Source organism: Ambystoma mexicanum, chromosome 10, assembly GCF_040938575.1.
Source record: "Ambystoma mexicanum isolate Mex_15411 chromosome 10, UKY_AmexF1_1, whole genome shotgun sequence".
Lineage (NCBI taxonomy): Eukaryota > Metazoa > Chordata > Amphibia > Caudata > Ambystomatidae > Ambystoma > Ambystoma mexicanum.
The window spans coordinates 54,724,259-54,736,480 of record NC_090932.1 but is presented as its reverse complement, the minus strand read 5'-3'; positions in this window follow the sequence as shown (position 1 = coordinate 54,736,480).

Here is a 12,222-nt window from a genome sequence, read left to right as displayed (position 1 = left end):
AAGGAAGGATTGAATCCATCCAATCGCTTCTTGTGAGAAATGGCCGGCACAGTCCAAGTGGTTGCATAGGATATTATGGTCCACTCAGTCGAACGCCGCTGAAAGATCGAGCAGCAGCAGAAGTGCTGCCTTGCCGTCGTCTCTCAGTGCGTCTATTTGTGCCTGAAGGTCGATAAGTGCAGTTTCAGTTCCGTGTTGTGGTCTAAAACCTGACTGACGCATTCCTAAGAGGTGGTTACATTCCAGATATTGTTGGATTTGGATGTAAGACACCTTGTCTAGAATTTTAAGCAGAAACGGGACTGTGGCGATAGAGCAGTAGTTTGTGGGTATTGATGGGTCAAGTGTTTGTTTTTTGAGTAGTGGGAGGACCCAAGACTGTTTTAAGTTGTTGGGTATGGAGCCAGTGGAGAAGGAGGCGTTAATGAGTTTGGAGATGAAAGGGGAGAGGTTGTGTGCAGCATCTTTTATGATCTCAGGGGTCGCCGTGGCAGTTGGACAGATTGAGGGTGAGGATGACTTCTTCAACTGCTAGGATGGATACTTTTTTAAGTTGAAGCAAGGTATACCTAAATTGGGAGGTGGCGGGATAGGCTGGGGCTGAGGCGTAGACATTTTAATGGGTTTAGCAGTGAGGAGGAGGGTTTCTTTTTTATTGTTGATCTTAGCTTGGAGGGTCTTTACTTTGTTAGAGAGGCCACTCTGAATGCTGGTGCACCATATTTTGTCCTTGAGACAAGTGTCCGGGGCTTGGATAGGCGTTTCTATCTCTTTAAGGATGGTGAAAAGTTCTTTAGTGTTTGAGGTAGCTTGAGAGATCTGCAGGTTGTATGACAATTGTTTGGCAAGGATAATTTATTTTTTGTAAAGGGTAGCTATTTTGCTAAGGTTCTTTATATTAGTGTCAGTTGGATCTTGTCTCCAGGTTTGTTCACTCTTGCGTTTTTCTAGTCTAATTGCTTTCAAGTGGGGCGAGAACCAGGTATTCTCATGTGTTTTAGGTTTACTCTTTCTAATTTTCAGTGGTGCTATGGCGTCTAGTGAGGATAGCATTATTTTGTTGTATTCCTCAACCATAGTGAAAGGGGTCTGTGTGGTCAGGCAGCAAATTAAGAGTGGGAAGAATCAAGGGGATGAGTTTTCCAGTGGTAATATTTCTTTTGTTTCCAGTGGGAATGGCAGGAGCTATGCTATAGGCAGGTGGAGGAGGTATAGCCTCTAAGGTGGAGATCAGGTAGTGATCAGACCAAGGCTGTGGTGTTATGGAGGTAATGGATGTTTGTCAGTTGTGCTCTGCTATCCGGTCAAGGGTCCTATCTTTTGTGTGGGTGGCACCTGTCACTTTTTGGGTAAAGCCTAGTTCCTCAAGAGAGGCATTGAGATGCGTGGCATTCTGATCAGACTGGTCTTTGAAGCCTAGATTGAGATCTCCTAAGAGAAAGCATTGTGAGGAGTTTTTAAGGTTGTCAGAATATTAGTTACATCTTCTTTGAAGGAGCCTAGATGGCCACGGGGTCTGTATATGAGGTGTATAGACAAGGTCTGGGTGTCATAGTCAGCTTGGCAGTGAGGGATTCACAGAAGTCTACGTTTAGTGGCGTGGTAAGTCTCAGAGCTAGACTGGTTTTGGCAATTGCCAAACAATCTATTCTAAGGAGGGTGTTATCCTCAGGAATGGCTAGCATGATCGCTGGGCCTGCTGCTGGATGAAGCCAGGATTCAGTGATGGCAAGGAAGTCCATTTTTTCTGTTGGGAGTAGGTCTGCTATTTCAGTGGTGTGGGCCACCATGGAGCGGGCGTTTATAAGGGTTCCTTTAATGCTAGTCTGTGTGGGTTGGTAGTTGGTAGTACTAGTCGAATCCTGGGTATTATGGTGGAGCTTCGGGCGGGTGTTGGAATCTCGGGTGAGCCGGCTGTTAAGCTGGAGTGGTGCTGGGTGGAATTTTTAGTATTAAACTGTTGGCCATTTGAGGTGGTGGTATCATTATTTAAGAGAATACATGATGTTTTAGCTAAGGGTTCGTATATTTTAGGAAGTCTAGCACAGAGTTTGCAGTTTCTCTGGAGGAGACTGCATGGTCTAGTGGGTATCTTGTAATAGGTCGCAGGAACCACTAAGGGCAAGGTGTGTGCCATGATAGGGTTAAGTGTGCTAATTAGGTTTAGGGTGATCCTTAATAGGATGGTGTAGATCATAGGCAGATATATGGCTTGGATGTATGGTGGCTGGATGAGGGCAAGTACGATAGAGCGGACAGGAGTGGGCGTCGATGCAAAGGTTCAGGGATAAGGTAGCCGTAGGTAGAGCATAGTGATGCAGATAGAATGCACAGTTCGGAATATCAGAGAGGGCTGACTCAGGTGACGTAGTATTATAGACTCTGAGGCAAACAAGTAGGATCTACTGTGGTGTGTGTGTAAAGAGGCGCAGTAATGCCGCAAGAGCAAGTATAGGTGTGCAGGATCAAAGCAGTGAGGCAGTGGGCAGCACCAGGGGAGATAGGGCAGCAGGCAGTGAACAAAGACAATCGCCTGAGGCAACAGGCCGTAGGCAGAGTCGATGCCTGGGGCAATAGGCAGTAGGCGCAGTTGGGTAGTTAGCAACAGGCAGTAGGAGGAATTTGCAGCAGGCAGTGAGTCAAGGGCAGTGAGGCAATGGGCGCAATCAAGTAATTAACAGCAGGCAGTATGCAGAGACAGTACTTGGGGCAATAGGCAATGGGCGCAATCAAGTAATTAACAGCAGGCAGTATGCAGAGACAGTACTTGGGGCAATAGGCAATGGGCGCAATCAAGTAATTAACAGCAGGCAGTATGCAGAGACAGTACCTGGGGCAATAAAGCAACAGGCTCAAAGAGCAGTCGTGTACAGGGGTAGGTTACATCAATTTCACAGATTAGACCCAGTTACATAGGTGGCCAGTCATAGCTATATGATGGTGTAAATGCCTTAGTTCACAGAAAATCAGGAAGATTGCATATAAAGCATAATCACGGATGCCGGCGGTCCGACTCAAGTGACACTAGATCGGGGGGGGGGGGGGGGGTAGCTGTATGTGTGCACTGATGAGAAGCATGTGGACACTCTGGTGGGGTATGATACAACATGCAGCACGAGCGGCAGGAAAGCTTTACAAGAATGAATACTAAGGAGCGACTGGTCGTGTTTTCTACTTCAAATGTTACCAGTGGAGATAAAGAAGGCCTGCTGGCGAGACCCTATTGGCTAATGAGAGTGGGGCTAGCCAATCAGGACGAGTCAGGGCCCAGCAGCTTACAAGGCAGGAAAACAGATTGTGGCAAGAAGGAACATGTCGGCCATGTTTAAATGTGGGATCCTCGTGTTAGGCAATGGCGGCTAATGCTAAATGTGCAGAGAGGCTCCGAAATCTTTAGTAGTCAAGTGGCACATATAATACTGTGCTTCTTTAATATTTAAGTTGCAGATAATGCGATTTGCATGGCGAGATGCAGCGCTTCACTAAAGGTGCTTTGGGTGGTTGCAAATGGGCCCAAAAGCTTACCTTCGCATCTGGGAGGGGTCAGGCGTGGATGCTGCTGCCCCTGCAGCACGGGGAGTACAGCCAGAGCCCTTGCTCTGCTGTGGGGCTAAGTGAAAGGTCTGAGCACACTGACGATGTGTCCCATACATAACTCCCTATACAGCTCAAAGGTGTGGTCTATAAAGCTATATGTCCTCGGCTACGGAAGGGGTTCGTGCAGCTGATGGGGGTCGGCGATGCTGTGCCCCGTATCCCGGGGAGGACGGTGGACCTGAGCCCCTCCCCTGCGGCCTTAGCCACAACACGTGGTGGTGGCCTCTGCCGCCGAGGAAAAGTAAAGGCTGGCGGCCGGAGCCGCAATAAGATGCCCGGCGGGCCCCAGCCGCACAACGTGGAGCGGATGGGCACAGGCGGCATCACTGCACAAACAAAGGAAAGCAGCATAAGCTGGGTGGGCTGCTGCTCACTCCCCCCACCCCCCCCGTGGCCCGCAAAAGTGAAAAGCGCGGCTGTAGCCGCATGGGAAAACGTGTGTGTGCGCTCGATGCCAGCGCCACCCACCTGCCCTAAGTGGTCACCCGGGCCCGGCGGCGAGGAGACCTACAGCGATCCACGTGGGAGCCAAAAGAAATGAAGAGGTGAGCTGCCATTCCCCACCCGCAAGCCGCGCAGCTGAGGCGCCCCCCCCCCCCATCGGTCACGGGCCCAACTCCAATTGGGCCCGCAGAAAAATAATAATAATATGTGGACAGAGGGGGGGGGTGTGGGATACAGCCCAAGCAACCTAGAAAGGGGCATAATGATCACCCTGCCTGCACTAAGACTCCAGAGACCCAGCCCCTAGTAGAAAAGGGATGGGTGGCAGCTCTTGTAGGGGTTTTGTGCTCCTTCCCAGCCCTGCGGCTCAGGCACCCTGCCACCGGTGGTGTCCTGACACCTGCCCCACGAGGGAGGGGAAGTGGAACAAGAGGCGTGACACCAAGGGGCCAGGAGTCTATCACAGGTGCCCCCAGATTATGGACTTGGCCGATGTGGCCCTTGGGCCTCCCCAGGTGCACTTTGCCGGTTTTCTCTTTGTGTGACTCTGGTGTGGATGTCCGAAGTAAACAATGGTGAGGACTCAAGCTGGCCTCCTGCAACTCCACGATGGCGGAAGAACGACATTGTCGCAGACATCTTCATGAGGACTCGGAGTCTGCAGACACGGAGGTGCTTAAAATGGCCCTGTCGGTGGGAAACGTAATGTGGTGCCAGTAGCTCTCATTGGTGTGTTGGGATAGTAGAACCACTCACCCAGGATAATAAACGGTGTGAATAACTAGTAGCGTGGTTACAGTAGGATTAGTGTGTGGTTGTGTTGGGGTTTTGTTTTGGGGTTTTGTTTTGTTTTTATGAAAAAGGAGGAGTGTTGCATGTCGTACCAACCAAGGCTCCGGTGTCGTTCATGTTATGCGCCATGCCGGCGCCACAATGCGTACTGTAGGCCTGAGGACGGGGCCCAGCACAAGGACGGTGCCCCTGCAGGGCAACGCCGTTCCGTGGGTATGGACGCCATGTGACTAGGGCTGTTGTGGCGACCTCAGCCTGGGTGCCCCCAGCTAGGTGGATCACTCCAGTGACCTGGAGCGGGTGGGGTGGCCCCCACTCATCTGTCCGCGGCGTGAGCGCCGCACTGGGGGACTGTGTCGGGTGCTCCCAACATGCCTATGGGGCCTGCCCGGTGGTCCATGGCTGGCCCCCAACAAAGAGGGAAAACACAATGCTAATTCCCAACCTGCAGTCAGAAGTGGGCGGTGCAGCAGATGAGAATGCATGCAAGAGTCTTTCTGCACCACAGGGTTGCTATAACCATGTATGCCCCTTGCTTTGCCCATTCCCTCCTCCACCTGGCATTGACACATTGTTATATATAGTCTTGTACATTGTCACTGGCCTGGAGTGATTGCCAATAGAATGTGATGTATGATGCAGCCAGGAGAATGTTGAGTGCATCAGTGTATGAATGTTCTGAGTGAGCCAGTTGGGGGCCTGAGCTGGAGTGAGTGGATGGCCGGTGGGTCTTCTCCTTCATGTGTACTGTACTACCTATCCCTGTCCTTGTCCTGTCATCCAGACTACTGTAAATACCTGAGAGTAACTGGAACTGTACATATTGTACCAATAAAGCATACCTGGATCAACATCAGTCTCCACAGCTGGTCTGTGTGTCCCTTGTGACTAATAAGAGACTTTATTACACACATTTTATTAGCCATTGCCACCTTGTACGTGGAATAATTGTCACAGCACAGAAGATGTACTTGTTCGTCAGGTGACCTTATTGGGAGGGAATGCCATGTTAAATCACATTTGTATGGAGTATATTTGCCTTGTTGTAGTCGTGGCATAGCCCAGGGCCCGGGTGAAAACGTGCTTGGAAATTCAAAGGAATTCAACCATATTAATACATTAACAAAATGAGTTGAAAAATGAAGCAATTGATTAAGATACATAATACAAAGTTTTGTAATGAAGTAGCAAGAACTATACATTATTAACCGACAGTATGATCATTTAATTAAATAAATAATCTTCATAAATTTAATTATGAATGGGATATATGTATCCAATATCTCAACTGTTTAGATTGAAAAGAATTGTTGCATTTGTCAGTTACCTATTCCTGAAATTATTAGTACCCACGTACATTGTGATGAAAGAGGGAGGGGCTTAAATTCTAGCCCGGCCGGCACGGCACAGCAAGTGAGTGGTGGTTGGGGTGGGTGCGAGCAAAGCAATGGATAATTGATTCTCCGGATGAGACAAGTCTGTCATAAAGTGGACTCGGGCCTCCACTCTAAAAGTCTGTGAGCTGGTGGTCAAAGGTTCGACTCCCGGCAGCGCAGTTAGCCCCCCATTCCTCTGAGGTTGATGAAATGTGCACCTTTGAGTTAGGGGACAATAAACATCTGGGTTCTGTCTATAGCGCCAAGATGCTTCCTGTAGGGGAGAAAGAGCACTCTACAAATACATGTTATGTTATGCAATTTAAGGATAAGGGTTTACAAAGGCATGACAAATGGGGCTTCAAACACATAATATTAAACAATAAACTGTCATAAAGAGAAAATGACATGTCCCCAGGCCACTGTGTCAGCTTAGATGTTAGATCACGCACTCTCCATAGCGTTCCACTTCCTTGGATCCACCCTGCTGCTGCAGCCAGCCACCTAACACTCCACAAGGGGGACCAGGAAGCCAACTGGGATGTCGACGGAGCCTTAAAACTTAGCCAGAGGTTCCAGGGTTCTTATTGGCTGTCTGAAAGTTTCCTGGAGGTTTGGAGGCTTTCTATTGGTGATTCTTGCGTACCACAGGATTATGCTAGCGTTTGAGGCATCCACAAATCTCAAGGGGAACTGTGAGTCCTCCCAAACTCCCATGTGGAAGCTCAAAGTAGTCCATGGGCCTGTCTGGAAGATGTTCGACGCAGGATTTCTCAGCACTTAGGTTTGTTAAAAGCTGAAGACTCGCATTCTCAGGATGTGGTGTTCCACTCTTTAAATAGTGCTACTTCAGGACCAGGGAGCTAAAACGGCCTGACACTTCCCCGCCCTCAAGTGTTGGGTGGCTTGGCTAAGATGCACAACACCTTCCTTTCTAACTTTTCATTGTATTTATTTGTTTTATCTATTTATTTATTTATATACAGGAGAAACAATGCACCTTTGATCACAAAAGAACGTACAATCGCTTGAAATTAAAAAAAAAAACTAAAAAAAAAAGAATGTACAATCGATAAGAAATCAGATTTGACAGGAAGCAGTGAGCTTCTTTCAATGGGTTGAGTTTGAGGGACATTCTGACCAGGTTGTGGAGGGGGGTAAATGGAACAGTCACTGGGGACAATGCATGGGTGGACGACATACATAGATTAAGGACAACCAATATTGGCCATTGTTAAAGGCAGGTTGGAGGTACAGCATGTTGTGCTCGGGATGTGACCATGCAAGGACTGGGGATGGTGTTGTGGGGTTGGTGTGCTGTGGCAGGAGCCAACAAGCTATGGCTTTGTCAGATAGTAGGAGCAGCCTTTTTCCCAACAAGGCTGGCAGTGGCCACATGACAGGACACACAAGGGAGAGTCTGCCAGGTTGGCTTCTTAATCTCTGTCCCAACCCGTGCATCTTGCTGTTGATTTACGGATGTGTGCAGGCATGGGCTGGGAGCAGGCGCAGTTGAGTATGCAGGTTTTGAACTTTGGGGTACGGCGAGGATGAGTAGCGGCTGTGAGCAGTTTCCGGCCAGAGGGGCTTGCCTTCCTCCGCAGTGTCGCCCTGCAAGCTCTGCAGCTGCAGCTCGCGTCTCACACGCAGAGTTCAGTTGCTCTGTCCCATGCGCCGGTAATATTACCAGGAGGCTGGTGAGTCTGGGGCATGATGTTACAATACCCAACTAAGTTCGCCTGAGGTTACCGCGGTCAGTCCCTCAGGCCAAAGATAAGTACTTGTTGGCAATCTGCATAGTGTGGCCGCTGTTTTGGTGGGGAACGCTGCATGGGCCAAACTATGTTCTTCACATGGAAACCAATGCCTATGCCAAAACACAGGATGCTTCAGAGACTAGAGGACGATTGGGCCTTTTCATATTACCGCAAAACTCCTTTCATGCTTCCATGTTATTTGCAGTGGCATATGTACTTGTCTTGCTACTGTCAGGGTTTAATGAGCCCATTACATGTGCTTATGTTTGTGCTATTGTCTGGTGACCATCTGCTACTCTTTGCTGAAGGAATGGATGAGCATGTTTGACAGGAGGATATGGAGTACAGATTTTGGGAATAGAAGCTCTTGACTAAGGAAGGGCCGTCTGTTTTTGGGCACTAGATCCAGGTGCTATCTGGTCAATCTACTATTGAAGGTACTTATGTTTAAATGCACATTACTTGGTTGCACATGCTTTGTGTTTTCCCATAATCCCCCTTCCCATCCATTTATGCTTCCTAAACCCTTTTTCTGGTGTTCCTAATTTCCCCTACCTGTCCACAACCCTCTTTCCACCGCTGGCTGCCACATGTTGACGTGTTACAACCAGGAATCCGTGCCAACCTAGGGTGCAGGGTCGACTTCCATTCGGCTTCCATGGTCAGGGTGAAGTTGTGTTAGTTCTTCAATTCATTTGACAGACCATGAGGGGTAACGCGCTAGAGTGAAGGCAGAGGAAGGGAGCGACAGAGTCAGGTTAGAGGTGAGGGAAACATATTAGCTAGCAGGCAGATGAGAGGTGGGTTAACAGGGTAACTCGGAGGAGAAGAGGTTGGCTTTAAGTTTGGTTTTGAACAAATCCATGTGGACTGTTTCTCAGATGTCTGGGGGAAGAGAATCCCATGCAAGTGGAGCAAGAAGAGAGAAGGAGCGGAAGCAAGAGGAAGCACAGGGAGGGTGAGGAGCCTCAAGGGTAGTCGCGGAGGCAGAACAGAGATTACAAGAAGGCTTGTAGAGTTGGATAGAGGAGGATAGATACAGTGGTGCCTTAGAGTGGATGGATTTGTGAACTAGGAGAGGAAGTTCAAATCTGACCCTGATTTGCATCATCAGCCTTCCAGCCTGGTGGCGGTACGAGGAAGTGGGTGTGAAGTGAGGCAGTTCAAAGAGAGTCCTGGTAGCGAAGATAATGATCTTGTCGAAGTACACATCTTCCCCATCTGAAGAGACTGCCACTGCTCTAGCAACACGTAAAACAAATCAGTATTTTATAAGGTCAGAATAGGTGTCCCCTGGGGTGAGGGCGAGGGGCACTTCTTTGTCAGAACCTGGCTCTGTCCGCACCCTAATTTGTGCTGTGCTTGCCGGTGCCAAAGGTCAGATCAAAGGAAGATGCTGCTCCAAGCAACTGGCAATCACATTGTTTACTGTTTTTTTCCTTCAGGTTGTCTTTTCTTATAGGGATCACCATGAGACCGCCATAGGAATAGATGGGCCATGTTTAGCTTTGGGGTAGAGGAAGTCTTATTGTAAAAGAGGGATTCATACAGGCTGTGGAACACAGTTGATTATGAATGTGTGCGCTGAATGGGGCTGCTTACAATTTAAGATAAATCATCATTGACATATTCAAAAGTGAACCACTTTCCTTATACCTGAAGCCACCAGTTGATGTTTTTTAATTTGCCTCTAGACTTTTTGAGGGCGTGACCCCACAAATAACCCACCCCTTTTGTGCCCCTTCCGTCCAGTGTGTTTTCCTATTGTACATCCTCAAAGGTGTTCCTAGCTTGCAGAACAGCTCAGTTGAAAATGAATGATCCGGATGTTCTGACAGTAGTTAATCAGGAAACTGGGCTGCTTGGGACATCACTTCTGTTAAGTGGACTGTCTTTGACTCCATAGTAGAGAAGCTCAGCTGTGAGTGTTGTCTGGCTCAAATAAAAGTGATGTTGTTTATTGCTCAGTTCCTAGGATGAGTGAATTGTCTCTTAAATGAAATGATGCAGTTTCTTGCTCACTTGCTAGGATGAGTGATGTCTCACTTAAATAAAATGATGTTTCTTGCTCAGTTCCTAGGATGAGTGATGTCTCTCTTAAATAAAATGATGCAGTTTCTTGCTCAGTTCCTAGGATGAGTGATGCCTCGCTTAAATAAAATGATGTTTCTTGCTCAGTTCCTAGGATGAGTGATGTCTATCTTAAATAAAATGATGCCGTTTCTTGCTCAGTTCCTAGGATGAGTGATGTCTCTCTTAAATAAAATGATGCAGTTTCTTGCTCAGTTCTAGGATGAGTGATGTCTCTCTTAAATATAATGATGCAGTTTTGTGCTCAGTCTCTTAAATATAATGATGCAGTTTCTTGCTCAGTTCCTAGGATGAGTGATGTTTCACTTAAATAAAATGATGTTGTTTCTTGCTCAGTTGCTAGGATAAGTGATGTCTCTCTTAAATAAAACGATGCAGATTCTTGCTCAGTTCCTAGGAGGAGTGAATTCTCTCTTAAATGAAATGATGCAGTTTCTTGCTCACTTTCTAGGATGAGTGATGTCTCACTTAAATAAAATGATGTTTCTTGCTCAGTTCCTAGGATGAGTGATGTCTCTCTTAAATAAAATGATGCAGTTTCTTGCTCAGTCCTAGGACGAATGATGTCTCTCTTAAATATAATGATGCAGTTTCTTGCTCAGTCTCTTAAATATAATGATGCAGTTTCTTGCTCAGTTCCTAGGATGAGTGATGTCTCACTTAAATAAAATGATGCAGTTTCTTGCTCAGTTCCTAGGATGAGTGATGTCTCGCTTAAATAAAATGATGTTTCTTGCTCAGTTCCTAGGATGAGTGATGTCTATCTTAAATAAAACGATGTTTCTTGCTCAGTTCCTAGGATGAGTGATGCCTCTCTTAAATAAAATGATGCAGTTTCTTGTTCAGTCCTAGGATGAGTGATGTCTCTCTTAAATATAATGATGCAGTTTCTTGCTCAGTCTCTTAAATATAATGATGCAGTTTCTTGCTCAGTTCCTAGGATGAGTGATGTCTCACTTAAATAAAATGATGTTGTTTCTTGCTCAGTTGCTAGGATAAGTGATGTCTCTCTTAAATAAAACGATGCAGATTCTTGCTCAGTTCCTAGGATGAGTGAATTGTCTCTTAAATATAATGATGCAGTTTCTTGCTCAGTTCCTAGGATGAGTGATGTCTCACTTAAATAAAATGATGTTGTTTCTTGCTCAGTTGCTAGGATAAGTGATGTCTCTCTTAAATAAAACGATGCAGATGCTTGCTCAGTTCCTAGGATGAGTGAATTGTCTCTTAAATGAAATGATGCAGTTTCTTGCTCAGTTCCTAGGATGAGTGATGTCTCACTTAAATAAAATGATGTTTCTTGCTCAGTTCCTAGGACGAGTGATGTCTCACTTAAATAAAATGATGTTTCTTGCTCAGTTCCTAGGACGAGTGATGTCTCTCTTAAATAAAATGATGCAGTTTCTTGCTCAGTTCCTAGGATGAGTGAAGTCTCACTTTAATAAAATGATGTTTTTTGCTCAGTTCCTAGGACGAGTGATGTCTCTCTTAAATAAAATGATGCAGTTTCTTGCTCAGTTCCTAGGAGGAGTGATGTCTCACTTAAATAAAATGATGTTGTTTCTTGCTCAGTTGCTAGGATAAGTGAATTGTCTCTTAAATGAAATGATGCAGTTTCTTGCTCAGTTCCTAGGATGAGTGATGTCTCACTTAAATAAAATGATGTTTCTTGCTCAGTTCCTAGGACGAGTGATGTCTCTCTTAAATAAAATGATGCAGATTCTTGCTCAGTTCCTAGGAGGAGTGAATTCTCTCTTAAATGAAATGATGCAGTTTCTTGCTCAGTTCCTAGGATGAGTGATGTCTCTCTTAAATAAAATGATGCAGTTTCTTGCCTAGGAGGAGTGATGTCTCTCTTAAATAAAACAATGCAGATTCTTGCTCAGTTCCTAGGATCAGTGAATTGTCTCTTAAATGAAATGATGCAGTTTCTTGCTCAGTTCCTAGGATGAGTGATGTCTCACTTAAATAAAATGATGTTTCTTGCTCAGTTCCTAGGACGAGTGATGTCTCTCTTAAATAAAATGATGCAGATTCTTGCTCAGTTCCTAGGAGGAGTGAATTCTCTCTTAAATGAAATGATGCAGTTTCTTGCTCAGTTCCTAGGATGAGTGATGTCTATCTTAAATAAAACGATGTTTCTTGCTCAGTTCCTAGGATGAGTG